The sequence below is a fragment of the Bos grunniens genome, chromosome 9, assembly GCF_055505025.1.
Source record: "Bos grunniens cultivar Pamir isolate PY7600 chromosome 9, Bosgru_T2T1.0, whole genome shotgun sequence".
Taxonomy (NCBI): Eukaryota; Metazoa; Chordata; class Mammalia; order Artiodactyla; family Bovidae; genus Bos; species Bos grunniens.
The window spans coordinates 97414541-97441948 of NC_141173.1; the positions used below are offsets into that span (position 1 = coordinate 97414541).

Below are 27408 nucleotides of genomic sequence, written 5' to 3' on the forward strand. Positions count from 1 at the left end.
AGGACACTAGTTATGCTGGATTAGGGTCTACTTGTATGATCTCATTTTAACTTATTTACCTCTTTAAAGGACCCATCTCCAAACACAATCACAATCTGAGGTGCTGGAAGTTAGGGCTTCACCATATGAATTAGGAGACACAGTCTACCCTACAATGTCTAACACCAAGTTTATTGTCTTTCCCTAAAAATTTCCCATCTCAGTTAATAGCATCACCTTGCACCTAGTTCCACAAACCAGAAGCCCAGGAACCATCTTTATGCCTTCCTCTCTTTCCCTAACTCACCTACCAGCACCGGCTAACTGTTTATTGTAGTATCCCTGGGGTCATCTATTTTGTCCATATCCATCTCTAAGACTCTCCAGCTAGAACACCTGTCTCACCAGGACTCCTGAAATAACCTCCTAATCGTTTCTCCTTCTTCCATGATTGGCCCTCTCCAGTCCATGCAGTAATAGTAGCTGCTGTGATCTTTTCAAGTGAAAACTGGATCTTCTTACTCCCCCAGTTAAAAGCATTGGATGGTTCCCCATTGTCTTTACGGCAAAAGCCAAAATCCTGAACCTGGCTCCAAAGCCTGGGGTGGTCCCTACAGTCCCACTGCCTCTACAGTCTCATCCTGAACCATGAAAGCTCCCCTTCTGCTCGAGTCCAGCCTCACTGACTCCTTCCAACTCCTACGAGCCTGTGTGTCCCTGTGGGAGACTCATCATTCAACTTCCCTTCCCAGGAAGCACCCTTGTTCCCGCTGCCCAACTGCTCATCCTGTCCTGACCTCTCAGTTCTCAGGGCATTTCCTTCTGAATTCTTTCCTGCCCTGTCTACTTAAGCAGGATTTCATTATTATACCAGTGAAGAGATGAGTTTGCCTTCCTCTCTCTCGTCTTTCTGGAGCCTGGTACCTTGTACATTTTAAAACAAGAGAAGGGTGGGACTTTCCTGGTGTTCAGTGGCTAAGACACCCCTCTCCCAATGCAGGGGGCCCAGGTTTGATACCTGGACAGGAAATTGGATCCCACATGATACAACTAAGAGTTCACGCGCCTCAACCAAAGATCCCACAAGCCGCAATGAAGACTGAAGTTTCCATGTGCTGCAATGAAGACCCAGTGCAGCCAAATAAGTACTTTTTTTTTTTTTTTTAAAGAGGGGCCTTTTTGAAATTCCAAGTCAGAAAGGAGATGGACAATGTTTGCACCTGGTAAAGTAGAGGAGATGTGCTGATGGCAAGCTGATCTCCACAGCTCGGGGATCCGAATGGTTTGCAGATGCTTTAGTCAGTAAAGAATCTGCCTGCAATGCAGGAGATGCAGGTTTGATCCCTGGGTCGGGAAGATCCCTTGAAGAAGGAAATGGCAACCTACTGTAGTATTCCTGCCTGGGAAATCCCATGAAGAGAGGAGCCTGGTGGCTACAGCCCATGGAGTCACAAGAGTCAGACACGACTGAGCCACTAAACCACCACCACTCCTGGAGATGGAGCCGTGGTGAGGGGCGTTTCCTCCTCCGTCTCAGCCTCAGGGGTCTGCACCTCACACACCTTTCCAGCAGCAGAGCCGAGTAGAGAGAGCACAAGTGTCCACCCACACAGGAGGCCACACCAAAAGAGAGGAGGCCTTGGGGACCAGGAAAGAATGAAGTGATGTGAAGATCCAAGGCAGCTGGGGAAAGAAGGCCGAAGAGGGAAGGTCCTCGCAGATCCAGAATTAAGACATCTCTGGATTCACGGGTTGTCTGCGCGCTCAGGGAAAATGCAGAGAATGGTGTGTTGTGTAGAGAAAGCAGTCCCAAATTTCCATAATTGCCTCTGAGCCAACATGACAGGCCTTGTTACACTCCGCAAACATGGCTTGGCCCCAGGCAGCTGCACACACTTCGACCTTCCTGCAGAGGATGACGGGGATTAAAGAGTGCAGCCAACCGGGAGCATGCTTTTATTGCTGACCCCGCCGCCTTCCGTCCCAGTTACGGGTCACATACATCCTCTTGCTGCCCTGCCCACTTGACCACAGATAACCGAACCAGGTATGGATACCCGACTAATGACTCACAGATTCTCTTTTCTGTGAATTCAAAATTAGAACTTGGAGATATCAAACTTTCTTCAATTTCTCGGTTCACTAGGCCTTAGAGATTAGGCAGACACATTTGCTCCGCAGATCAAGAAGCGAACAAAGCAGGTCTGTGAAAAGTGACATACAATGATTTGCAGTAACTGTGCATCTTCCAGGAAGAAAGACAGAATGAATAGATGCTCTGGTGGCTGGTAGCTTATGTCCAGTTCCAGGCTTTACAGCGCTCAGTTCCAATCTTGCATTTGGCCCCAGTATTTTACCTGCCCTATGTCTCCATCTCCATGAGCTGTTCCTCTTTTTTCTGATAAAATCTCCTTTCAGCTCCAGCTAATTTCAGTAAGTTTCTGTTTGTATAAACAAAATAATCTATTACATAGAACCAATAATCTCTGAGCTGGTTTCCATTACTTAGCATCAATAATAATCTGAGATTTGTAGCCAACAGTTTTATGATGTGTTGTTGTTGTTCAGTCACTCAGTTATGTCCGACTCTTTGCAACCCCATGGACTGCAGCACACCAGGCTTTCCTGTCCTTCATCATCTCCCAGAGCTTGCTCAAACTCAAGTCCGTTGAGTCCGTGATGCCGTCTTTCAAAGCATCAGGATCTTTTCTAACGAGTCAGCTCTTTGCATCAGGTGGCCAAAGTGTTGGAGCTTCAGCTTTAGCATTCTTCAGTATCCTTCCAGTGAATATTCAGGACTGATTTCCTTTAGGATTGACTGGTTTGCTCTCCTTTCAGTCCAAGGGTTCTCAAGAGTCTTCTCCAACGCTACAGTTCAATAGCATCAATTCTTCAGCGTTCAGCCCTCCTTGTGGTCCAATTCTCACAACCATACATGACTACTGGAAAAAGCATAGCTTTGACTATATGGATCTTTGTTGGCAAAGTAATGTCTCTGCTTTTTAATATGCTGTATAGGTTGGTCATAACTTTTCTTCCAAGGAGCAAGTGTCTTTTAATTTCATGGCTGCAGTCACCATCTGCAGTGATTTTGGAGCCCAGGAAAATAAAATCTGTCACTGCTTCTGTTGTTTCCCCAACTATTTGCCATGAAGTGATGGGACTGGATGCCATGATCTTAGTTTTTTGAATGTTGAGTTTTAAGCCAGCTTTTTCACTCTCCTCTTTCACTTTTACCAAGAGGCTCTCTAGTTCCTCTTCACTTTCTGCCATAAGGGTGGTGTCATCTGCATATCTGAGGTTATTGATATCTCTCCCAGCAAACTTGATTCCTACTTGTGTTTCATCCAGGTGTTTCACTCTGCATATAAGTTAAATAAGCACAGTGACAACATACAGCCTTGACATACTGCTTTCCCAATTTGGAACTAGTCCATTGTTCCATGTCTGGTTCTAACTGTTGCTTCTTGACCTGCATACAAGTTTCTCAGGAGGTAGGTAAAGTATTCCCATCTCTTGAAGAATTTCCCACAGTTTCTTGTGATCCACACAGTCAAAGGCTTTAGCATAGTCAATGAAGCAGAAGTAAATATTTTTTGGAATTCTCTTGCTTTTTCTATGATCCAACGGATGTTGGCAATTTGATCTGTAATTCCTCTGCCTTTTCCAAATAGAAAAAAGGTTTAAATTTAATTAATTTAATTTAAATTTCATTTTAATTCCTTATAACCCATCAAAACCAACAAACAAAACAATGAACCCAGGTGGTGTGATTAAGACAGAGCTGTAAGGTTGCTATGCCAGAAATCCAGGAAGTCTTCAGGTTCAGTGTTGCTATGGTAAGGATGCCATAAGAAGCTTTCTATCCCCTGGATGTTTGATCTGACACTAATCTAGATAAGGATTTTGAAAGGACTTTGCAGGTGCAATGAAGTTTAGAAATCACTTGACTTTTAGATAAGATTATCCTGCATTACCATTTGAGCTGAGTATAATCACATGAGTCCTTTAGAAGCAGCAGAAGAAGGCAGAAGGGGAAGAAAGAGACATTCCAAGCAGAAGAAGGAGTCAAGACACAATTTCTGGCTTTGAAGATGGAAGGGCCCCAAGCCCAGAAATGTGGGCAGCCTCAAGAAGCTGAGAACGACTCTCAGCTGACAGTCAGCGAGGAAACAGGGACCTCAGTCCTACAACCCCAGGGGACTGAATTTGGCCAACAACACAAATGAGCCCAGAAGTGAATTCTCCAGATAAGATTCCAGGCCAGCCAACTCCTTGACATTCACCTATGACACCCTAAGCAGAGAAGTCAATTGAATCACACTGTGCCCAGATTCGGAGAAGGCAATGGCACCCCACTCCAGTACTCTTGCCTGGAAAATCCCATGGACGGAGGAGCCTGATAGGCTGCAGTCCATGGGGTTGCTAGGAGTTGGACACGACTGAGCAACTTCACTTTCACTTTTCACTTTCATGCATTGGAGAAGGAAATGGCACCCCACTCCAGTGTTCTTGCCTGGAGAATCCCAGGGATGGGGGAGCCCGGTAGGCTGCCATCTATGGGGTCGCACAGAGTCGGACACGACTGAAGCGACTTAGCAGCAGCAGTGCCCAGATTTCTGGCCCACAGACACTGTGACCTAATAGGTGGGTCTTTAGTCATTCTGTTTTTGGTATATATTACTGCAGCAATAGAAAACTAATATGACTGTTGTCTGGGGTACATCTGTACCACCTCGGAAATCCAATCCACTCCAAGGCTGCCCTTTCTACCATTTGGTTCATGTCTATTGATTGTATAGGAAACAGAAAAAGAAAAGGAAAAACAGAATTTTGGTCAAGCATTCCAGTCTCTCCTTGGGAACTATGTATGTATAGATTGTATATGCACATTAATGAGGTTTTTAATTTTTTAATTTATTTTTATTATTATTTTTTGGTCCAGAGAATATTTTTTTTTAATTGGAGGCTAATTACTTTACAATATTGTAGTTGTTTTCGCCATACATTGACATGAATCAGCCATGGGTGTACATGTGTTCCCCATCCTGAACCCCCTCCCACCTCCTTCCCCATCCCATCCCTCAGGGTCATCCCAGTGCACCAGCCCTGAGCACCCTGTCTCATGCATTGAACCTGGACTGGCGATCTGTTTCACATATGAAATTTTATTTATTTGACTGTGCTGAGCCTGAGTTGCAGCATGAGGAAACTTCTATCTTTGTTGTGACATGGGAGATTTTTCAGGTGTGGCACATGGGATCTAGTCTCCTGACCAGGGAAGGAACCAAGGCCCCCTTCACTGGAAGCACAGTGTCTTCCCACTGGACCACCAAGGAAGTCTTTAATGAGGTTTTTAAAAATCACAATAAATGATAAAGCAACTGATATCCTTAACTGAAGGTCAAGATCATCCTGCTTCATCACATGGGCCTAGGAATCCCCAATTGTGGAATTTATAATTAACACTCTTCCCATGCAGGTTGGTAATACCGCAAAAACAAACTTTTTCAGGGTATTTTGGGAATTATATTCCCAATGAGAAATGAGAAATGCAGGCCTACATGGAACTGGAAAGGCTATCAGGAGAAAACAACCCACTAATCTTCCTGGAGCTGGAAAGGGAGAAAGAGGAAACGATCTCAGGCTTAACATTTTTAAAAACAGGGAGAAGGGCTCTGGGGAGTTGTTTGGGTCCTTGACTCAGGATCCCAGGTGTGGTTGGGAGGCAGGGCACAGAGCTCCCAATCCTCAATCGGGCAGGAGGGCCCAGCAGAGCCCAGAAGGGGTTTCTACTTGTGGAGTTTATGGGGCCTCTGCGGATAGATTGTGAGAGAGTGTTTTAGTGACTCCTAAAGGGGCAGGAGGTCAGTTGGTAATGAATCTGACTACAAGGCAGGAGACTGGATTCAATTCCCGGGTCGGGAAGATCCCCTGGAGAAGGAAATGGCTACCCACTCCAGTATTCTTGCCTGGAGAATCTCATGGACAGAGGAGCCTGGTGGGCTACAGTCCACAGGTTCGAAAGAGTTCATCACGACTTAGTGAACAAACCACCACCAAAGGGGCAGGAAGAAGTGACCAACACCAGGGTTATGGATGCAGCGCTGAGATTTGGAGCCCCAGGAAGACAGGCGCAGAGCAAAGGCTAAAGAACCCCCACTTGGAAAAACTCAGAAACTCTGAGCAGAAACCTTGTGGTCCAGAGCGCCCACCGCGCCTTGGAGGCCAGCCTCACCTTCTCTCCACCCTAGAGCCCGGGACCAGCCGTCGTCTCCTAGAGCAGAGTGGGCAGCAGGAGGGTGAACAGAGGCCTCTGCTCACGGGGGTGCCAGCGGAGGTGATGGGGAAACGCCCACTGAGCCAGAGCAGGCTCGGTTCCAAGGGTGAGGGTGAGCCCCGGGTTGGGGAAGCCTCTGGGTTGGGCGAGGCAGCATCAGGGGCCTGACTTAGCAGGTAGGCTACACGGCCTGAGAGCCCTCAGTTTAGCTGGAAATGCCAAATGATGTCATTTGCTTCCAAACGTTGGTGAGGCCTTCAGTCTGCACCCTCATGCCAAAAACCATGTGTGGGCTCATTTAAGAGACTCTGTCAAGATGGAAGACATCAATTTTCATTTTAAAAAAAGCAACATCAGAAACAGAATATATCTCAAAGGACTTCCCTGGTGGCTCAGTGGTAAAGAATCCTCCTGCCAGTGCAGGAGACGCGGGTTTGATCCCTGATCCCACACACCACAGAGCAACTGAGCCCACATGCCGCAACCACTAAGCCTGTGCTCTAGAACCTGGGAGCTGTGTCTACTGAGCCTGCGGCCCCAGAGCCTGTGCCCTACTGCGAGAGAAGCCACCACAGAGCACCGCAGCTGGGAAGTAGCCCCTGCTCGCCACAGCTAGAGAAAAGCCTTCACAGCAACAAAGGGCCAGCACAGTCAAAAGGAAATAAAAATTTGAAGAAAAAAATAGACCTTAAATGAAACCCATGTCAAGGTGGACTGTCGGAATTTCTCCTAATCAGGCCTCCCTCTGGCCCCTGCAAATCCTTCAAGAATCTCCCCCAGGTCCAAGAAAGCAGAATTCCATGAGGCCATTCTCCATGCCCATAGCCTCCTTCCAAGCCTCAACCTCAAAAAAATTTCTAAACACAGAAAATCAAGAACAATGTCTCAGCTGAGTCCTGGTTTGGGCAAGAAAACCTGAGTTTGCCACGAGACGGTAAAGTCCCTGGCCTATTTTTAGAGAACAAAGGAGGGGGAAGGATGCTCCCTTCATTTTTGTATCGAAACTTGTTTTTCTAGAACAGTGTAGTGGGTTGAATCATCATCCTATGGCCAAAATGTATGTCCTAAGCCCTGGAAGTTGTGAATGCGATTGTATTCGGAAGAAAGGCCTTTACAGATGTAATTAAGGAAAGAATCTTGAGATGTGATCATCCTGGTTTATCTGGATGGTCCCTAAATCTGATGGATGACAAGTGTCCTTACAAGAGACACGTGGAAGACAGAGACAGAGCAGAGGAGACAGAGGGAGAGGTCAGAGTGATGCTGCCACAAGCCAAGGGATGCCCAAGGGTGGAAGACAGAAGACGGAAGAGATAAGGAACAAATTCTCCCTTAGAGCCTCAGGAGAGAGCGCAGCCCTGCCCACAACCAGATTTTGGACTTCTGGGCTCCAGAACCACCAGAGAATAAATTCCTCTTGTTCTGGAGCACTCAATTTGTGGTAATTTGTCACAGTAGCTGGGCTTCCCAGCTGGCACCAGTAGTAAAGAACATGCCTGCCAATGCAGGAGACATAAGAGATGCAGGTTCCATCAGGTTCCATCCCTGGGTCAGGAAGATCCCCTGGAGGAGGGCATGGCAACCACTCCAGTGTTCTTGCCTAGAGAATCCCGTGAACAGAGGAGCCTGGTGGGCTACAGTCAGAGGTTTGCAAAGAGTCAGACATGACTGAAGCGACTTAGCACACATGCACATCACTGTAGCTGCAGGAAATGGATACACATGGTTACAGGAACTGGGTCTGTAGCTGCAGGAAATGGACACACATGGTTGCAGGAACTGGGTCTGTACAGTTTAGCCAACACTCCTCACTCCTTTGCCAACTACCAATTGGCCCTTGCCATCTTTTATGAGGATTAAATCATGTGCTGCTGCACCTGCTGGCTTTGAATACCTTCCTGAAAGAAGTTCAGGGTGGAGAGCAGAAATGAGGCACTCCATGCTCTGGGAAAACTGGCAGGACAGGTCTTCAGGTAGATATTTTCGGGAGTCAATTTCATGAGCCTGATCCTTGTATCTCTTTACATCTAGAAAAGCATGAAAATCCTTGACGGTGATGACTGCTCCTTGTGACTAGCAGAAATCTTCTGCAAAAAATATGTGCTTGATTGCATGTAGTCGCCCTTCACCCAAATCACACTTATACTGACCACCCACAGCCCTTACTTCTTTGGAACTGTCTCTCAGAGCTTTTCGAAACGCTGTCTCCCAGGCTATAGTCATTTTGCCTCAAATAAAATTTGACTCACAAGGTTCACGTTGTGCATTTTTCCTAAGTCGACATCTTCCTTTTATGTCACTTTCAGTTCTGGTCAGGAGGCAGCTAAGAACTTTCTGATGTTTTACTCATGACTGTGCCTCAAAAAGAATCAGTACAAAAGTTGAACATTGAAATAACAATAACTGAAGGTATGTGGTATAATGTGAGTGTTCTCACTATTTTGAATGCTAGCAGCCAACACTAGGAAGACTTGATTAACAATGAACTTTGAGGGGGGATGCCAGGTTTCCAAGGAATTTATTACATGACTTAGGAAAGATCCTTTTCAATGTCAGCATCCTGGAGGTCTTATCAACTTTGACAAAGGGAAGTAAAAAGGGTGGAAAGTGAAGGATGAAGCTTGCCAGGGTTCTTATATGGTTGAGTCAGGAGATACTTCCTAAGGTTTTAGAATAAGAAACGAAGGATTAATAGCTTCATTTTTAAAAAGAAGAACTAAAATTTGTTCTATCATCATAAAATACGTAGAGGATTATGGGAAGCTATTTGGCCACCTGATGCGAAGAGCCGACTCATTGGAAAAGACCCTGATGCTAGGGAAGATTGATGGCAAGAGGAGAAGGGGACGATAGAGGATTAGATGGTTGGATGGCATCACCAACTCAATGGACATGAGTTTGAGCAAACTCTGGAAGATGGTGTAGGACCGGAAAGCCTGGTGTATTGCTGTCCATGGAGTCACAAGAGCCTGACATGACTTAGCAACTGAGCAACAACAACAAAAAGGGAAAGGCATGCTTATTTTTGTAGAAGAGTCAATAGATCCTATCAAGAATTGCTAAATGAGCAGTGGAGGGATTTCCTTGGTGGTCGGGCAGCTGAGATTCCACGCTTTCACTGTCATGGCCCAGGTTCAACCTCTGCTCAGGCAACTGAGATACCCTAAGGTGTGCAGTATGGCCAAAAAGACAAAAGGCAGTTGGAAAAAAAAATAAGGAAAGGAATGGAAGTAATATCCCGTAAGACTAAAAATGGAAATCATTAAACAACAGCCAGCTCCGGGAAGTCCTGAGGATGGAAATCATTAAAAATCTACCAGCTCTGGGAAGTGGCCCCAGGGACATGGGAGGTTCATAGGGAGATTGCTGTTTGCCCACATTCCCTTCTGTATCTTTTTTTTTTTTTTCATGCACATCCGTGATTTTAATTAATTTTTTAAAAATTAAGTAATTTATTTTAATTGGAGGCTAATTGCCTTACAGTATTGTAGTGGTATTGTCATACATTGACATGAATCAGCCATGGGTGTACAAGTGTTCCCCATCCTGAACTCCCCTCCCACCTCCCTCCCCATCCCATCCCTCAGGATCATCCAACAGGGAAGTGTATTTTGAGGTAGAAGTTGGGGCCAGTGAAGAGGGACGACAGAGAGGGTAGGACAGCCAGGTGAGTCCCTGGGGCCCTTTCTCCAGCCCAGGGTGTCAGGTGCCTGAGAAAGCACCACTTATCCTGAGCGCCAGAGTTCTCGGAAGGTTACAGTGTCAGACACCCTGGTTTTATATACTTAGACGAGAGGGTCCTCAATTCATAAAGTCACCTTTGGGAGCACCAGCGTGCCTCTGTGACATGCCTGGGCTGGGGTCACAAATCTGTGGAGACAGGGAAGAGCAGGGTAATTCAAAGATGGGAGAAAGCAGCTCTGAACTCATCCGAGATGCCTCTTCTCCGGGAACCGCTCTGCTGGTGATGTATCACTGCCCCGATGTCACGCAGAAGGTACCATGAGCTTTAATATCTGTGGCAAGTAGCAGCGCATGTCACCAGCACTCACAGAAAATTCTGGGTCATCTTGAAGCTGGGTGGGGGTACTTTTACACTTATTTAGCAAAGGGTCAGAGTAAAGGAGTCGGTTCCACCCAGTTTTATCTTCCTCTCTCCCACCTCCATTTAGAATTCATTTTCAAAGGTGGATTTTGGAGATACTTTTAATTATTTCAGGACTTGGAGGCTGTGCTTATCACAGACAGAAATCAGTGAGCCTTTTCACTAGGTACTGGAGAAGACTGTGCTCAGATATTCAGGGGGGTAATCCATCATCCAACACTTCTGGGGTGGAAATTCCATTTTTTATGTCCTTGACCATATTGATTCAAGATTCCTGGCAGTGCCGCTAGTAATAGACTAATCAGGAAGGCTGTTTCCATGACAAGCGTGTGAGCGAGGACCCGGGGGCGCCATGGATTCCGCTTTTGCTCTGTGCCTCCTCCTCGCCCCCAGTGCGGACCTGCTGTCTCCTCCACATCCCTTGCATCCATCAGGCCCTTCCGTCCCCACTGTCCCTCCTTATGGAGCTGCTCTCTTTCTTTCTTGTGAGAAATGGGAGAGAAAACACCTCCCGAACAGCCACCTTGCCTCTAGTCTCCTATCTTTGAAGCATCTTTCCTCCATTACGCAACCACGCCTTCAGAGGAATTCTTTTAATTCTGTAGGAGTCTTGCAGCTTTTGCACTGTGACATGTGGCTTGTCTTGACCTCCGTACACTCATCCTCCTCACTCTGGAATGCCCTTTGTTTCTGTCCGACTCTCAGACAGAACTTGTGTCTCCAGTGTTTCAGCCTGACACCTCTGACATGTTTTCATAGTCTCTCCCTAGACAGTAAGCTCCTTAAAGGCGGGGACAGTGTTTTATTAATCTCTACACTTCTGGGACCTGGTGCCATTGCAGGGACTGAATGAATGAATGCATGCTTGCATGACAATGAAGCAGGCAGGGCTCAATGCTACTTCGTGGAACTGCTTCCTCATTACACTTTTTTGGTTCAGTCCTCCAACTCATAACAAAACACCAAATCACATTATCCGTGTCCAGGTCACCCCACTCCTCTCATTTACCCACAGGATACTGTCGCAGACTCACACTGTGCTTTGCTGAGTTGCCTATTTCCCAGAATAGAACACCAAGAAATGCCAGTATTTCAAGATGTTCTGGCAGAAAAGGATTTCAAGGTCACAGTAAGTTCTGGACACAGTGCAAACCATTCTCTTTTGGGGGATATACCATGCAGCTTAAGGACTTTGAGAAGTTTAACAGAAAAACATTTAGTTTGGTTGTCAAGGCTTCCCAAACTTATTTGAACCCTTTCTCTCCTCAAGTGACACTTGGAAGCTTTACCATTTCTTAAAGCTGACCTGTGCAGCCTTTTGATTTACCCACAGTGAGGTTATTTTAGTGATGAATGACCCTGGAATCCTATCTGGTCTCTAGGCAGTGACTTTTGGGAGACTTCCCTGGTGACCCAGACGGTAAAGAAGCCACCTGCAATGAGGGGGACCTGGGTTTGATCCCTGGGTTGGGAAGATTCCCTGGAGGAGGGCATGGCAACCCACTTCAGTATTGTTGCCTGGAGAACCCCATGGACAGAGGAGCCCACAAATGTGCGCTACAGCATGTGAGGTCGCAAACAGTCCCACATGACTGGGCAACGAAGCACGTAAAGTGACTTTTGGGGCCATCTTTTGCAGACGTAGTGGCATTTTTTGCCACAAACAAGCAAAGTGTCGTTTTTGCAACATCTGTTTTCCAAATAAGCAATTATTTTGAGTTGATGACATGTTTTAGAAATTAATGATTTTCCCTTAATTCAGAAAATCTCTGACTATCTGAAAGATTCCATCTATCTTATGAGATTTTGTGGGGTTTTTTTAAGAAATATTTTTGTTCTTCCTAACCAGAATATAGACAAACAAAAGTTAGTATTTTGATTTCTTAATTGAAATGTAAGTGTCGGGTCTTGCTTCCTTTCAGGCTTCACTCCAGGCTCCTTAAGGGAAAAAGCAATACTTATTTCCAATCTGGATGGTGAGCTTCCAACCTGAAGATTTTATGATTGTCACAGAAACTTAGGGTGTATCTCTACTTACATCCTAGACTAAAGTCCAAACTTCTTGTTTAAAAGTGAAAAGATACTTCATCATGAAAAGAAACCTATCTGCCTAGTTGACTTCTGTACCTGGGCTTGTACAGAGTGAAATGATATTTCTTTCTCTGATAGCACTTTGGCAAGTTTAAGGGACTGCAGTGTAAGTACAGAGCATCAGCCTGCAGTTCATCCACCTGACATCTGAAACTGTTTCTACTACTCACATTCAGTAGAGTTGTTTTTCCCGAAAGGATAATAGTAATCTCAAATCCTATTGCAGAGCTGGTATTTACAAGCTCAAGTTCACATTTTTTTCCAAGCCAAATTCCCTAAGTATCTGGATTCATTAGTACTCTGAAAAGGGACTTGCCATCTGAAAACTGAAAAATAGTGCCTAGAAATGATGATTCTCGGGTATTTGCATCATTTCATGTCCGGGTGAGGGTTATGTTAATAGCTTCAGACATCACATCTGCAAAACATTGTTTGATGTTCCTAATGAAGATTTCACAGTCCTGAGATAGCCGAGTGGAAAGAACTGGTTTGTCTCTCACTGTATCTGGTTAATAAAATGGAATAAGTGTTTGCCAACAACACGACCTGGGGATCTTTTAGATCATGTCTATATAATACCCGCAAGGGCAAGAAGGCGTAAGTTACCCATTGCCCTGCCAAGTTTCCTTTGTAAACTTGTTGTGTTGGCATCACCAGCTCATGACAAGTACATCAGAAGCACATCAGAAAACGTCAGTGGAGCAATAATTAGCAACTGCGTCAGGCGCCTGGGCCCATTTTGATAAGGTGAGCTCATGGCTTTCTTGCTCTTGGATGAGCAGGAAAGAACAGTTTCTGGAAGCCTCAGAGCACCTAAATAATTTTTCCACTTGTATGTGGGGGAAGGATCTTTAAACCGAAGCATTAAGAAAAAAGAGGCTCAGAAGATATGAATATTCAACACTGATCACCAGATGAGTCACTGAGCTTCCCTAAAATGACTCAGAGAGCCGAAGGATATTGTAGACGACTTAGAAAAATTACGCTGAGAAACACACATGAGAGAAATACACGGTGCAGTCCTGGTTGGCAATAAGAAGGCTAAGAAGACGATAATAACTTGAATGACACAACTGGAAAAGAGTATCTCCTGCTAAGTGGGGTGTTATTGAGCGCAAAGTGAATTGACACAAGCATCAGTACTTAGGAGTTAAGAGAAACAAGGAGAGTTTGGGAGAGAGGCTGGAGCAGGGATGGAATGCCACTTAGAAGGAACTCTGAAAATAGTTAACACTGATCGGGGCTTCCCTGGTGGCTCAGCAGTAAAGAATCCGCCTGTCAGTGCAGAAGACGTGGGTTTGATCCCTGGCTCAGGAAGGTCCTCTGGAGGAGGAAATGGCAACCCACTCCAGTATTCTTGCCTGGAGAATCCCATGGACAGAGGAGCCTGGCCGGCTAGAGTCCATGGGGTTGCAATGAATTGGACACGACTTGGTAACTAAACCACCACCAACAACATCGATGGAATTCTTCTTTTCGTCCAATGCGAAGCTAGGCAATCAACTTACAGTGTCTCATTTATTTTCCCATACAATCCTGTGGGTTTAATACTGCTATTTATCCTCATTTTCCTAATGAGGACACTGAGACTCAGCAGGGCTAAGTGATGTGTCTAAGCCACACAGCAAATCAGTGACAGAGGTGGAAATACAGAGCAGCTGGAAGGCCACTTACCACCTTGCTTCAAAGCTAGCTCTGTTGTCATAGAAGACATGCGGATAGATAGGAATCTGAATATAAATGTACACGTAGGTATTAGATGTGGTAGAAGCAGAAGGTAGTTGTATGAGACAGCATGTCAGTGTGAGAAGATGGTTAAGTATGAAAGTAGGAACTGGCATGGATTTGAAGGGGTCGATGAAGATAACTGGAAAGAGGAGCGTAACTTGGGAGGGGGTAAGAGAAAAGGGGGATGGGTCATGGGAGATCCCAGAGGGTGGGTCGGGGTTAGCATATGCCAGGCAGGCTGGCTGGTCTGGAGCTGAGATTTGGGTGAGGATCGACTGGCCAAATACTGACCACCATACTTTGCCTCTGTGCTTTGGACACAGAGAAAAATTATTTAGAGACAAATGCCCAGGCATGTCTTCTGGTGTGACTATAGCCCAAGAGCCCTGTGGGAAAGAGCTTGAACCCCAACTGTATTTAGGGGTCAGACACACACAGACCCAAAGGTGTGGAGCAATGGAATCTTGAGGACTGAGGGTGAAGGCAAGCTGCGTCCAGCCCGCTTGCCCCTCCACTCAGCTGACACAGGCCCCTGGGAGGGTGACTTGCTCTTCACCACCATCAGCAAGCCTCCCCGTGTACACAGCACCATTCTCATCAAACAGTTTCCAACAAGATGCTCCTCTAGGGCATGCCCACCACTTCATCCATTCTCTGCCCAGAGAAACCACGATCCATCCTGGTTCTGGACCACTGAGAAGACTTGCGAGTGAGATTTTTGGGCCATATCCTCTTTTCTCTGTGGGCTGATTGAGAACTTAGCCATTGAATAAGATGTGGTCCACAGTGCACGTAAGACCTGCCTGCCCCCCGCCCCCGCCCTGGCCCCCAACCATCATCCTAGAGATTCCTGGAAGGTATAAGGAGAAAGGCTGACAACTGTCCAAACGGCACATGAGCACCCCTAATAGGCAGTCCTGAGCACTCCCAGAAAGGCTCAGGTGGGAGAAGCCTGCAAGGGACAGGGCGCAGGGCGAGGGTGGGGCTGTGGATAGACGAACACAGGGGTCTTGAAGTGGCCGCCTTTGTGAGCACAGGCTGGTGACGTGCAGAGAGCTAGTTCTTATAAACTGTCCTGGTGAGTCTTTAGGTGTGTCATGGAGTGTCCTTTGTGTGTTACGGCATGTCTTTAGGTGTGCAATGGAGTGGTCTTAGGTGTATTAGGGAGTGTCTTTAGGTGTGTTACAGAGTGTCTTTAGGTGTATTATGGAGTGTTTATGGTGTGCTATGGAGTGTCCTTAGGTGTGCTATGGAGTGTCCTTAGGTGTGCTATGGAGTGTCCTTAGGTATGTTATGGAGTGTTTATGGTGTGCTATGGAGTGTCCTTAGGTGTGCTATGGAATGTCCTTAGGTGTGCTATGGAGTGTTCTTAGGTATGTTATGGAGTGTTTATGGTGTGCTATGGAGTGTCCTTAGGTGTGCTGTGGAGTGTCCTTAGGTGTGCTATGGAGTGTCCTTAGGTGTGTTATGGAGTGTTTATGGTGTGCTATGGAGTGGCCTTAGGTGTATTATGGCATGTCTTTAGGTGTGTTACGGAGTGTGCACGCAAAACCCCATGGGCCATGGGTATGTCTTAAGCAAAGAAAGCAAGTATTTTGAAGTAAGATCACTAACACCAGTGACCAAAGTATCAAAGAACAGAAGAAACACAAATCTTACTGTGAAAAAGGTCATAGCTTTCTCATCAGGTTTTGGCGAAATAGGATCGATCACTGTATTAGCAAAAACTTCTCTTTTTTTGGCCCATCTAAAGAGAAATGCTTATTTTGAGGCAGATGAATTCTACAGCCTGTGGCTTCGGTTTCACCTGTCCTCAGTACTAAACCCAAGGACACACTCAAACGGCAGGCACACAATCTCCAGTTTATAGGTCAGGGTGCTGTGGGAGGATCTTTGTAAGTTGGTTTCCTGGATCCCAGGAGTGTTCCGTATCGACCCTCAGCCCAGCCGTAAAGCTCTCCCGGACCCCCTGAGTTCTAAAGCTGGTTACAAGAGCTGCCTCCGTGCAACTGCGAGGCTGAGGATGGCGCTGGGCCAGGGGGTGGCGCTGGGCTTGGAGTGCAGGGACTATCTTGCCCTTGAAGGGAGGACCTCAAGGTCATGGTCTTTGGGGCACACGCTTTCCAGAGCTGGTTGTCATAGCAATCAATACACCATTACTTTTGTTTCTTAAATAATTTTTTTGGAAACAGTTTAAGACTCACAAGAAGTTGAAAAATAATACAGATTCCATATATCCTTCACCCAGTTTCACCCAGCTTCCTTAATAATTATCTCCTACATAATCATGGTATATTTTCCAAACCCGAAAACTGACATTGGCAAGATACTGTTAACTCAGAGGGCTTACATGAGTTTGACCAGTTGTCTCCCACTCCCAAACAAGCATAATGCTTTAGAATTATTAGATCATTTTATTCTTCCAGTGCTAACAAAGCTAAAAGAAAAAAAAATTCTCAGTTTTTGCAACAAAATCTTCCATTCTTTACTATAAAATACTTAACTGATATTATTATTTGACTGAAGACTGAGTAGGTTTTATATTTACACAAATCCCTTTAATTTTGATATCAAAAGGTAAAGATTTTCTTTTAAATTTCTAGGCTATACAATACTTGTAGTCAAAAGAATAATATATGAAATGACAACTTTAAAAATTAATCTGGGTCAGTGTTTAATAACAGTGTTTCAGCCTGGCTCCTGGACCTACTGGTGTTATAAACTGAGTGAACTCATTTTACATGAGTTACTTGATCTCCTTGGTTCTTATTATTGACTGCAGAATAAGGAAATTAGACTATATGACTTCTGAAATTTTTTTAGTTAAAAAACCCCTATGGGGCCCCCATGTCTAAAGAGAGATTGTCATAGAAAGCATAAGATGGTTTTATCAAAAACAGACAAAACAAAAACCAAACCCTAGCACAAAAAGAAGACTATCTTGCACTCCCAGAAAAGTCACGGGAAGAGGACAAAAGAAAATTCAAGGACAGCATCCCTGTGGAGGACGAGGACTCCTGCCTGCAGATGGTCCAGAGAGGAGATATGGTCTGAATTTCCCATAAACCACTTAAACTTCTGGGGCGTTTGGACGAGTGATGTTAACCATTCCAGTCTCCGTTTTCCCATCTGTAAAGGATGATGGATCTTGTTAGCGTGGTTCTGAGGAGTAAAAGGGATATAACAGGAAAACACAAACTGGAGTCCTATTCTGTGAATGTTAACAGAGACCCTGAGTGTCAGGGGTGAGCATGGAGCAGATGTGGGGTTAGATGTGTGAATGGGATGAGGGATCCGCCTGCCTCCCAGGAGCTTAAGTAGGGAGCTTCCGCTTCCAGAGGAGGAGACGTTACTGGGCTTAGGCGTGGTTGTCATCACCCTAGGCTCTTGAGAACCGAGAAAGGTGACAGGGTTGCCCCTGTGGACACATAGAGAGACCCCCGTTCTCAGCAGGGGGATGTGAACTGCCAGAAATGGGGAACGCTAGAGCATTCTATTCTGTTTTTAGGAAAAATAGATTAGTCTCGCATACTTTTATCTCACTGTAAATTTGGGATTAGAATTTAGACTCTGAATTCCACAGCCTAGAACATCTAAATATGAAAATGGAACACAGAATTAATATTCTCTCCCCATTTTGCTGCTTGTATTCCTTTCTTATCTACAAACGCCTTCTCTTCTGCCTGGCCTTTTCTGCCGCTATTTATAGCATGTCTAAAATATAGCCTTCCAAACACAATACTCAAGATAAATGGTAAAATCATCTAGACCACAATTAATTCAATAAAAAAGACAGGAAAATTAATTAATAAGAATGCAAATGTTTCTATGTGCTCCTATCGAGCAGCCCATATAACATTGCTATTTACATCAACATTTCCTACTAGGTATTCTTGTTCTCTTTATACTATTCCTTTGAGCCACATTTTAAAAAGTGTCCATTTTGAAATTTTCAGGGAGCTTTCCCTTTTTCATGCTTAAGACATAGTTTTAAAATCTCATGACAATGAATATTTTGTCTGCCAGCATTCTACAACTTGCATTAGAAAACCAATGTGTACCCACTCCAGTATTCTTGCCTGGAGAATTCCATGGACAGAAGAGTCTATAGATAAGATAAGAGTCTGTCTGTGATTTAATAGTAATAAAATAATTTAAGCAGACCATTAAAAAAAATAAAACCAGTGTGCATATATACATATATATGGCTTCCCTGGTAGTCAGTGGTAAAGAACCAGCCTGTCAATGCAAGAGATGTAAGGGACATGATTTGAATCCCCAGGTCGGGAAGATCCCCTGGAGAAGGGCATGGCAACCCACTCCAATATTCTTGCCTGGAGAATCCCATGGACAGAGGAGTCTGGTGGGCTACAGTCCATGGGTCACACAGAGTTGGACACGACTGAGACAATTTAGCATGCACACACGTGTATACATATATATGGTTCCCAGGTGGCTCACTGGTAAAGAACCCACCTGCCAATGCGAGAGACGTAATGGATGCGAGTTCAATCCCTGGGTCAGGAAGATACCTTGGAGAATGAAATGGCAACCCACTCCATTATTCTTGCCTGGGGAACCCCATGGACAGCGGAGCCTGGTGAGTTACAGTCTATGGGGTTGCAAAAGAGTCGGACGTGACTTAGCAAATAAATGCCAACAACAATACATATATACATATATATATATATATTAAATTTTACTAAATATGACCTGGATAACTGTTTTTTATTTTTGTATTTAAAGGAAAAGAGAGCTTGAACTCATTGTATTTTATAGCCAGGAAATAGTCTAATTATCTTAATTTCATTGTATTTTTAGAAATAAATTATTTATTGGCCCAACAAGAACTCTTTGACTCCAGTATACACTGGGAAAGTAGACATCTGTAACTTGAAAAATACAAACAAAAAGTAATTCCAAAAGTAAAGGAACCCACAAATAGAAAACCTCTCAGACACAAAATCAGCTATACACTCAGAGCCCCTTTCTGAGACTCTGCTAACATAGAGCTCATGTCTCCAGACCATCTTTCATGCCTAGACTCTGGAAATCATTCACTGCCTATAGTGTTACAGCATCTCTTTGTGCCTAGGGTACAATAAAGAATTCTTCTGGAGTTATGTTATTGTACACAAAATAAGATTGCATAGAATGCACTATTAAAGCTGGTATGTGAATTGTTGTCCCCTGCCTGCAATCCGGTAAGTGCAAAAATTGAAAGTAAGCATTTAGAAACTTTTATATCAATTGGCATTGCAATGACATCCAATGTGTGACTGGTGGACAGGTCTCCTTGAATGGGATGTAGACCAGTTCCAGTATTGTTGAATTCACCTTGAGGGTGTCTGTGTCTTGAGAAGCAGATGATTCATGCCCAGTAAGACCACACATTGGTCTGCAGTAAATCAGAAACAGGTTGACAAACAAATAAACAGGCCTCCTTTACCATTTATGGTAAAGGCATTGATATCAAATGCAGTCTTTGAAAGCTGTTTTTTTTACAGAACACGAGAGCATCACTCCATTTCAGTAACTACGTCAATATAATATCATTTTCAGTGAATGTGTTATTCTCCAGTTTCTAAATTCAATTGTGTGTGTGTGTGCACGCACACTTAGTCATTCAGTCCTGTCTGAGTCTTTGCAATCCCGCCAGGCTCCTCCATCCATGGGGTTTCTCCAGGCAACAATACTGGAGTGGGTTGCCATTCTCTTCTCCAGGGGATCTTACTGACCCAGGGTTTGAACCCAGGTCTCCCGCAGTGAATTATTTACCATCTGAGCCACCAGGGACATTTAAGTTCAATTTAAATTAAACGTCACTCAGATTTTAATTGGTGCCTGCGCATCTCCTGAAACTGCCTTCTCCCAAGTGAGGACAGCATTACTGTGATTTGTGGACAGTGATACTGAGTTGGAAACGGTGGATGGCTTCTAAATGCTGTGCCCAGGGGGACCACCACCACATGGTTGAAGGGTCCTCCCTGAAAGACAATTTCATCCAGAATGAGGTCCAATTGCAGAAACTTCTGGGCAATATTTTAGCACTTAATAGCATAGTGGCCAAGTCCCCAAAGTAATAGATGTCCTAAGAGTTCTGGAGACCCAAGGAGAATATCTTGTCAGCCTGGCACTTCCCGAGCTACACGGATGACAGAACTGACCCATCTTTTGCCCTCAAACTCGTTTCCCCTTTCCTCCACCTCTATTCCTAGTCAGTCATGAGCTGACCTCCTCCCCACCTCAGAGGTACCCTCAACATGGTGCTACGGATGGCTCCTGCCCAATGACAGGCGTGGGACAGAGGAAACCCACTTACCATTACTGGCCTGAACCGTGTGTGATGGAAAGGTTTTCAAGAGAGATAACATGCTTCACCTTGCCCTTGTTAAAATGACACAAAACAAGTGTTGGAAGGAACTTGCTTTTGTATCTGTTTGGAGAGTAAATATGAACTCTCCAATCTCTTAGGCTAGGTCGGGTTTTTCTACCTTGCCAAAATTCAACTCTGGAATATTTTTAGCTCTATTTAGCATTTTCTTCATGGCTACCATCTTCTCCAAAGTCATCTTTGGAGAAGTCCAAGATCCTAGATACTTCAAGTACAGAGAGGATCTACTGCCAAAGGATAAAAGTATCCGTGATACTGTCTCCCAAACCAGAAGCTTTCCTCTAGGGAAGTCCAAATTATAGTCAACTGATGCTTTGAACTGTGGTGTTGGAGAAGACTCTTGAGAGTGCCTTGGACTGCAAGGAGATCCAACCAGTCCATTCTGAAGGAGATCAGCCCTGGGATTTCTCTGGAAGGAATGATGCTAAAGCTGAAACTCCAGTACTTTGGCCACCTCATGGGAAGAGTTGACTCATTGGAAAAGACTCTGATGCTGGGAGGGATTGGGGGCAGGAGGAGAAGGGGACGACAGAGGATGAGATGGCTGGATGGCATCACTGACTGGATGGACGTGAGTCTGGGTGAACTCTGGGAGTTGGTGATGGACAGGGAGGCCTGGCGTGCTGAGATTCATGGGGTCGCAAAGAGTCAGACACGACTGAGCGACTGATCTGATCTGATCTGAACTCTGAGAGAATGGGCCAGGGAAAGAAATGAATATTGGTCAGTCTAAATCAACATTAGGCTCCAGTATTCTGCCATATAGCAATGGAAGTGCCCTGTGGTTTTTACTACTTTCACTAAAGTGACAAACAGCCCTGTGTGTGTGTGTGTGTGTGTGTGTGTGCACGCACGCGTGCGCACGCAGGCGCGCTTAGTCGCTCAGTTGTGTCTGACTCTTTGCAACCCCATGGACTATAGCCAGCCAGGCTCTTTGGCCATGGAATTTTCCAGGCAAGAATAATGGAGGGAACATTGTACTTAATTGCATTGAGAAGCTTCAGCTACATGCAACAAATTCTGGTAAATTCTCTTCTCATGTTTATTCTATAAACAATATTTCTAATTTTCCTTGCTATGGTTTCTTAGAAACATTCATCACTTAAAAGTGAACATTTAATTTCCAACTACATGGGATATTGTTTAAGGTATCTTTAATATTAATTTATCATTTAGATTCTTTCTAATTTAAATGCTTTCTCCTCTGCAATCACCTCCTCTGTTTTTTCAGTTTTCTAACTTTGTTGAGGCTTTCGATGGCTAAGATCTCTCTTGGTAAATATCACATTGCATTTGAAAATATGTGGGCTATTTTAAAATATCTTTTGATATTGATTTCTAACATAATTCCACAGTGATAAGAGAACAGACTCTGCACAATTTCAATAACTTTAGACCATGAAATTTTTGGACCTTGTTTTATGTCCCTGGATATGTTCCAGTGTCTCCTAGTTTGCAGTCTATGGGAAATTGAATAGAATTTGTATCCTACTGTTGTGTGAAAATTATATAAATCTTAATTATGTTGAATTGGTTCACAGTGCTTTCCAGGCCTACTTTACTCTTATACCTCTCTGTATATTCATTCTATTAATTCTTGAGGGTTTGATATTGAAAGTCCAAGTAAAAATTCTTAATTGATCTACCTAAAAAAATAATTGTAATATATAGTGGAACTATATGTAACTTTGCTCTATATTTTCCAAATCTCCTGTAAATGTGTTATCATACTTTCATAATCTAAAAAAATAAAAATTAAAAAAAAAGAATATTGGAGTGGGTTGCCATTTCCTATTCCATGGGATTTTCCTCACCCAGGGATCAAACCCATGTCTCTTGCCTCTCCTGCGTTAGCAGGAGGATTTTTTTACCACCATGCCACCCGGGAAGCCCAACAAATAGCAACTCCATTCCAAACAAGGTAAGAATGAGAGTGTTTTAAATATTCGTACCCATTTGTTAAAAAACAAAAAGAAAACATGATTTCTCGTTTTTCCCCTTTAGGCTTGAGCGTGCGCCCCAAGCCACTTGCCAAAGTTTCTGTCAGTGGACTGTTTTCAAAAGTTTTATTTCAAGATTTATTGCAACATTCCCAAGGAAACCAATCTTTTTTTGTGCTCAACAAAAAGCACAAATGTCATTATGACGTATTTTTGTAATTCAATATGTGGTGAGTAAACACTAATAATCTGGTCTATCCATTCCTAAACGTGATTTTAAAAATACCAACTATAAAATTTTAGGTGAATAAACCCCAACAATTACCTTTTCCGAAAGAGTTAAAGTCTGCATGTTTAATAAAGCTGGGCGTTGCGGGCCGGTGGATCACTGCTGGTCCTATTCAGCGATCATTCGTTGTCACTATGTCTGGAACCGGCTCCCCAGGTGGCCCTAGAACCCGCCTGCCAGTGCAGGAGACCCAAGAGACACTGGGTCGATTTCTGGGTTGGGAAGATCTCCTGGAGAAGGAAATGGCAACCCACTCAATTATTCCTGCCTGGAGAATCCCACGGACAAAGAAGCCTGGTGGGCTACAGTCCAAAGGGCTGAAAAGAGTCGGACATAACCGAAGCCACTTAGCGTGCGTGCACACATGTCTGGACCAGCTCCGTCCAACAGAACTTCCAGTGTTGCTGGAAATGTTCTTTATCATCATAGTCCAATATGGCAGTCACCGACTGCACATGTGTTTATCAAGTACTTGAATTGTGACTCATTAAGAACAGAGCCTTTCATTTCACTTAATTTTACTTTAAATGCAAATAGCCACATACGGCTAATGGTACCTTATTGGACAGTGCAGATATAAAACAGATATCACTGTTTAAATATAGAAAGAGAAACATGATTTGGCTTTTCTCTCAAAAATCTACAGAGTAATGGGAGAAATAAAATGCACACATAATTTTACATCAAAATCCCAACTGAATTTCTATGGAACTTAATAAAGGATAAAATTTATACAGAAGAAAAAAAAAATCCCAAATTGCCAAGATGACTCTGAAAAGGAACAAAGTAAGGGGAGAGAAGGGATGAGACTTATCCTCCCAAATACTAAGAATTGTTACAGAATTATTGTGATTAATAGTAAAATACTGTCCTGGAAATAGACATGTAGAGCAGTAAAAGAGAACGAAGAGCACAGAAACACTTTCGTGCATTTTTCTTTTTCTTTGTGGAAGATGCAAAAAGCAGAAGCTATAAAACAAATTGACACATGGTACTACATCAGAATTTAAGCTTGTAGTCACCAAGACACCACAAACACAGTGAAAGGATAAGCCACAATCCAAGAGGAAGGGGATATATTTATACGTATAGCTGACTCACTCATTGCACAGCAGAACCTAACACAAAATTGTAGGGCAATTATTTGTTGTTCAGTCGCTAAATCGTGTCTGACTCTGCGACCCCATGAATGGCAGCACGCCAGGCTTCCCTGTCCTTCACTGTCTCCCAGAGCTTGCTCAGACTCATGTCCATTGAGTCGGTGATGCCATCCAACCACCTCATCCTCTGTCGTCCCCTTCTCCTCCTGTCCTCAATCTTCCCTAGCATCAGGGTCATTTCCAGTGAGTTGGTTCATCACATCAGGTGGTCAAAGTAGTGGAGTTTCAGCTTCAGCATCAGTCCTTCCAATGAATATTCTGGATTGATTTTCTTTAGGATGGACTGGTTTGATCTCGGTGCAGTCCAAAACTCTCAAGAGTTTTCTCCAGCACCACAATTCAAAACCATCAGTCCTTCAGCACTCAGTCTTGTTTATGGTCCAAATCTCACATCTATACATGAGTACTGGAGAAAAAAAAAAGCTTTGTCTACAGGGCCCTTTGTCAGCAAAGTGATGTCTCTGCTTTTTATTTGCTATCTAGGTTTGTCATAGCTTTTCTTCCAATTATACCAATTTAAACAAAAAAGATAAGCCACAGATTGAAGAGATAGAACATACATAGCTGACAAAGAAGCAAAGTAAACAAATAAACAAGTAATTTTCAAAAACTTCAGTAAGAAAAAAACAAGTAACAAAGAGAACACAGGCAGAGGATATGAGAAGTGACTCACAGAAGACAAACCTGAATGATGAATGCTAAGTGCTAAGTCGCTTTCAGTCCTGTGCAACTCTTTACAACCCCATGGACTGTAGCCTACTATGCTCCTCTGTCCATGGGATTCGATGCAAACGTTCTCAGTCTGACCAAATTAGTAGTGTGTAAATCAGAACAATGCCACTGCGTTTCAAACCCATAGTGTCTGCTACTGCACTTGAGGGTAACAAGCACATGTGTTAGTGTGGATGGGGATGATCTCACAGGTTGCTGATGAGACATGAATTGGGGCCACCTACTGAAAGCAATTTGGCGACATCTGGTGAAGCTCAAAATAGGTACATACTATGGTCCTGACGCAACAGTTAGAGCTGGACATGGAACAACGGTCTGGTTCCACATCGGGAAAGGAGTACGCCAAGGCTGTATCTTGTCACCCTGCTTATTTAACTTATATGCAGAGTACATCATGCTAAATGGTGGGCTGGATAAAGCACAAGCTGGAATCAAGATTGCCGGGAGAAATATCAATAACCTCACATACACAGATGATACCACCCTTATGGCAGAAATTGAAGAAGAACTAAAGAGCCTCTTGATGAAAGTGAAAGAGGAGAGTGAAAAAGTTGGCTTAAAAGTCAACATTCAGAAAACTAAGATCATGGCATCTGGTCCCATCACTTCATGGCAAATAGATGGAGAAACAATGGAAATAGTGAGAGAATTTATTTTTTTTTGCACTCCAAAATCACTGCAGATGGTGACTGCAGCCATGAAATTAAAACATGCTTGCTCCCTGGAAGAAAAGCTACGACCAACCTAGATAGAATATTAAAACGCAGAGACATTACTTTGCCAACAAAGATACATATAGTCAAAGCTATGGTTTTTCCAGTAGTCACATATGGACTTGTGAGAGTTGGATTATAATGAAAGCTGAGTGCCGAACAATTGATGCTTTTGAACTGTGGTATTGGAGAAGACTCTTGAGAGTCCCTTGGACTGCAAGGAGATCCAACCAGTCAATCCTACAGGAAATCAGTCCTGAATAATTATTGGAAGGACTAATGCTGAAGCCAAAACTCCAATACTTTGGCCACCTGTTGCGAAGAACTGACTCAATGGAAAAGACCCCGATGCTGGGAAAGATTGAAGGCGAGAGGAGAAGGGGACGACAGAGGATGAGAGAGTTGGATGGCATCACCAACGCCGTGGACATGAGTTTGAGTAAACTCCAAAAGTTGGTGATGGACAGGGAGGCATGGCATGCTGCAGTCCATGGGGTCGAAAAGAGTCAGACACGACTGAACGACTGAACTGAACTGATGGTCCTGACAGTCTATTTGTAGGCATTTACTTTAGATCAGTTCTTGCCAAGGGAACGTGCACTACAGGTTCACTGCCATATCATTTATAATTACGAAAAATTGAAAATGAGCCAAATATCTCTGGAGTAAATTGTAGTACATCCATTCAATTGAATGATACATAGCAGTAAATGAGCTAGATCCACATTTATCAAGACTTACAGGTCTCAAAAATATAATGTGGAGTAAAAAAGGAAGTGACAGAAAAATACAGAGTACGGTACCATTTGTGTAAATTTCAAAGCACCCCAAGTGCTATGCAGGTTCCCCCCATTCTCCAAAAGTAGAGCCTTCCTATGAAACCTTTCCTAAGCTGAAATGTGGAAAAGCAAAGAAGCAATCACGTTAGGACACACCTTGCTAACAGATGCAGAAAATAAACAGAGATGAAGCACAGATGCTCATGGGCAGTTCAAACCTGTGCCGCCCTGAAGGTGAGATACTCCATGCAGTTTCTGGGGTAGGCGCTGCTAGGCAGGGCCACTCTCCCTGCTGGGGTGCACACTGCTGCTTGAACGACTCGCTGCAAAACAAATGCCGAACGCTATTTTCAATTTTCATCTTTCATTATAAAAGTGAAAATCCTCTTTGATTTCTTTTGGTTAGGAAAAAAACAGGTGCTGATGTCGTTCTTTCATAAAAGGGAAGTGTCATAAAACCAACTTTTGAAGAGCAGGGGACCCCTGCGTAGTTGTTTGTAGTACCTAGGTATGAAAAGGGTTAAATTATGGATGATATGAGTAACAACTTCATAACAGCTGTACCTGGACAAGGGAGGGCCCGAGCCTTTACGAAAGGGGGCCACACTCTGGCCTTCCTCTCCCCTAGGGCCAAGCCGGTGTACCCACCAGAAGCCCATCCCCCCTCCCATCTTCCTGCCCCTCACCTCCCACACTCCTACCCCCACCCCCCGCTGCGACCTGAGATCCCAGGATTCCCTGCCGGTGGTCCTGAGCCCTCTTCTTGGGCCTGCACGACTCTCCCCCAGGCCCACCTTCCAGAGAAAGGGCCTGGTAGATGTCCTGGGAAGACGCAGGGATGATAAGGACGAGACACGAAGGCATGTGATAAAGACTTCATCTGCGTCTAGGAGTCTTAGTTCTTCATAGCTGCACATCTAAGATATAACAAAAGAAGGCAGGAGGCCAAACAACTGATGCAGTTGAACTGTGGTGCTGGAGAAGAAAGTCCCTTGAACTGCAAGGAGATCAAACTGGTCAATCTTAAGGGAGATCAACTCTGACTATTCACTGGAAGGACTGATGCTGAAGCTGAAACTCCAGTATTTTGGTCATCTGATGTGAACAAATGACTCATTAGAAAAGTCTCTGATGCTGGGAAAGATTGAGGGAAGAAGGAGAAGATGGCATCAGAGGATGAGATGGCTGGATGGACGTGAAACTGGGCAAACTTTGGGA

General features: G+C 44.2%; 1 long non-coding RNA gene across 2 annotated transcripts; it reads right to left on the reverse strand.

The window, feature by feature from the left end:
- Positions 1-16339: 16339 nt before the first annotated feature.
- On the reverse strand, positions 16340-27120 carry LOC147366442 (uncharacterized). Of its 2 annotated transcripts, XR_015133414.1 has the most exons (4): positions 26985-27120; positions 26347-26513; positions 22843-23036; positions 16340-17312 (listed from the first exon to the last, which is right to left on the reverse strand). It is a non-coding gene; the product is annotated as an uncharacterized LOC147366442 (long non-coding RNA). The 2 variants fall into 2 exon arrangements; XR_015133415.1 differs by lacking the exons at positions 22843-23036; positions 26347-26513; positions 26985-27120 and adding an exon at positions 18660-18796 and having other exon boundaries at positions 16578-17312.
- Positions 27121-27408: the final 288 nt, after the last annotated feature.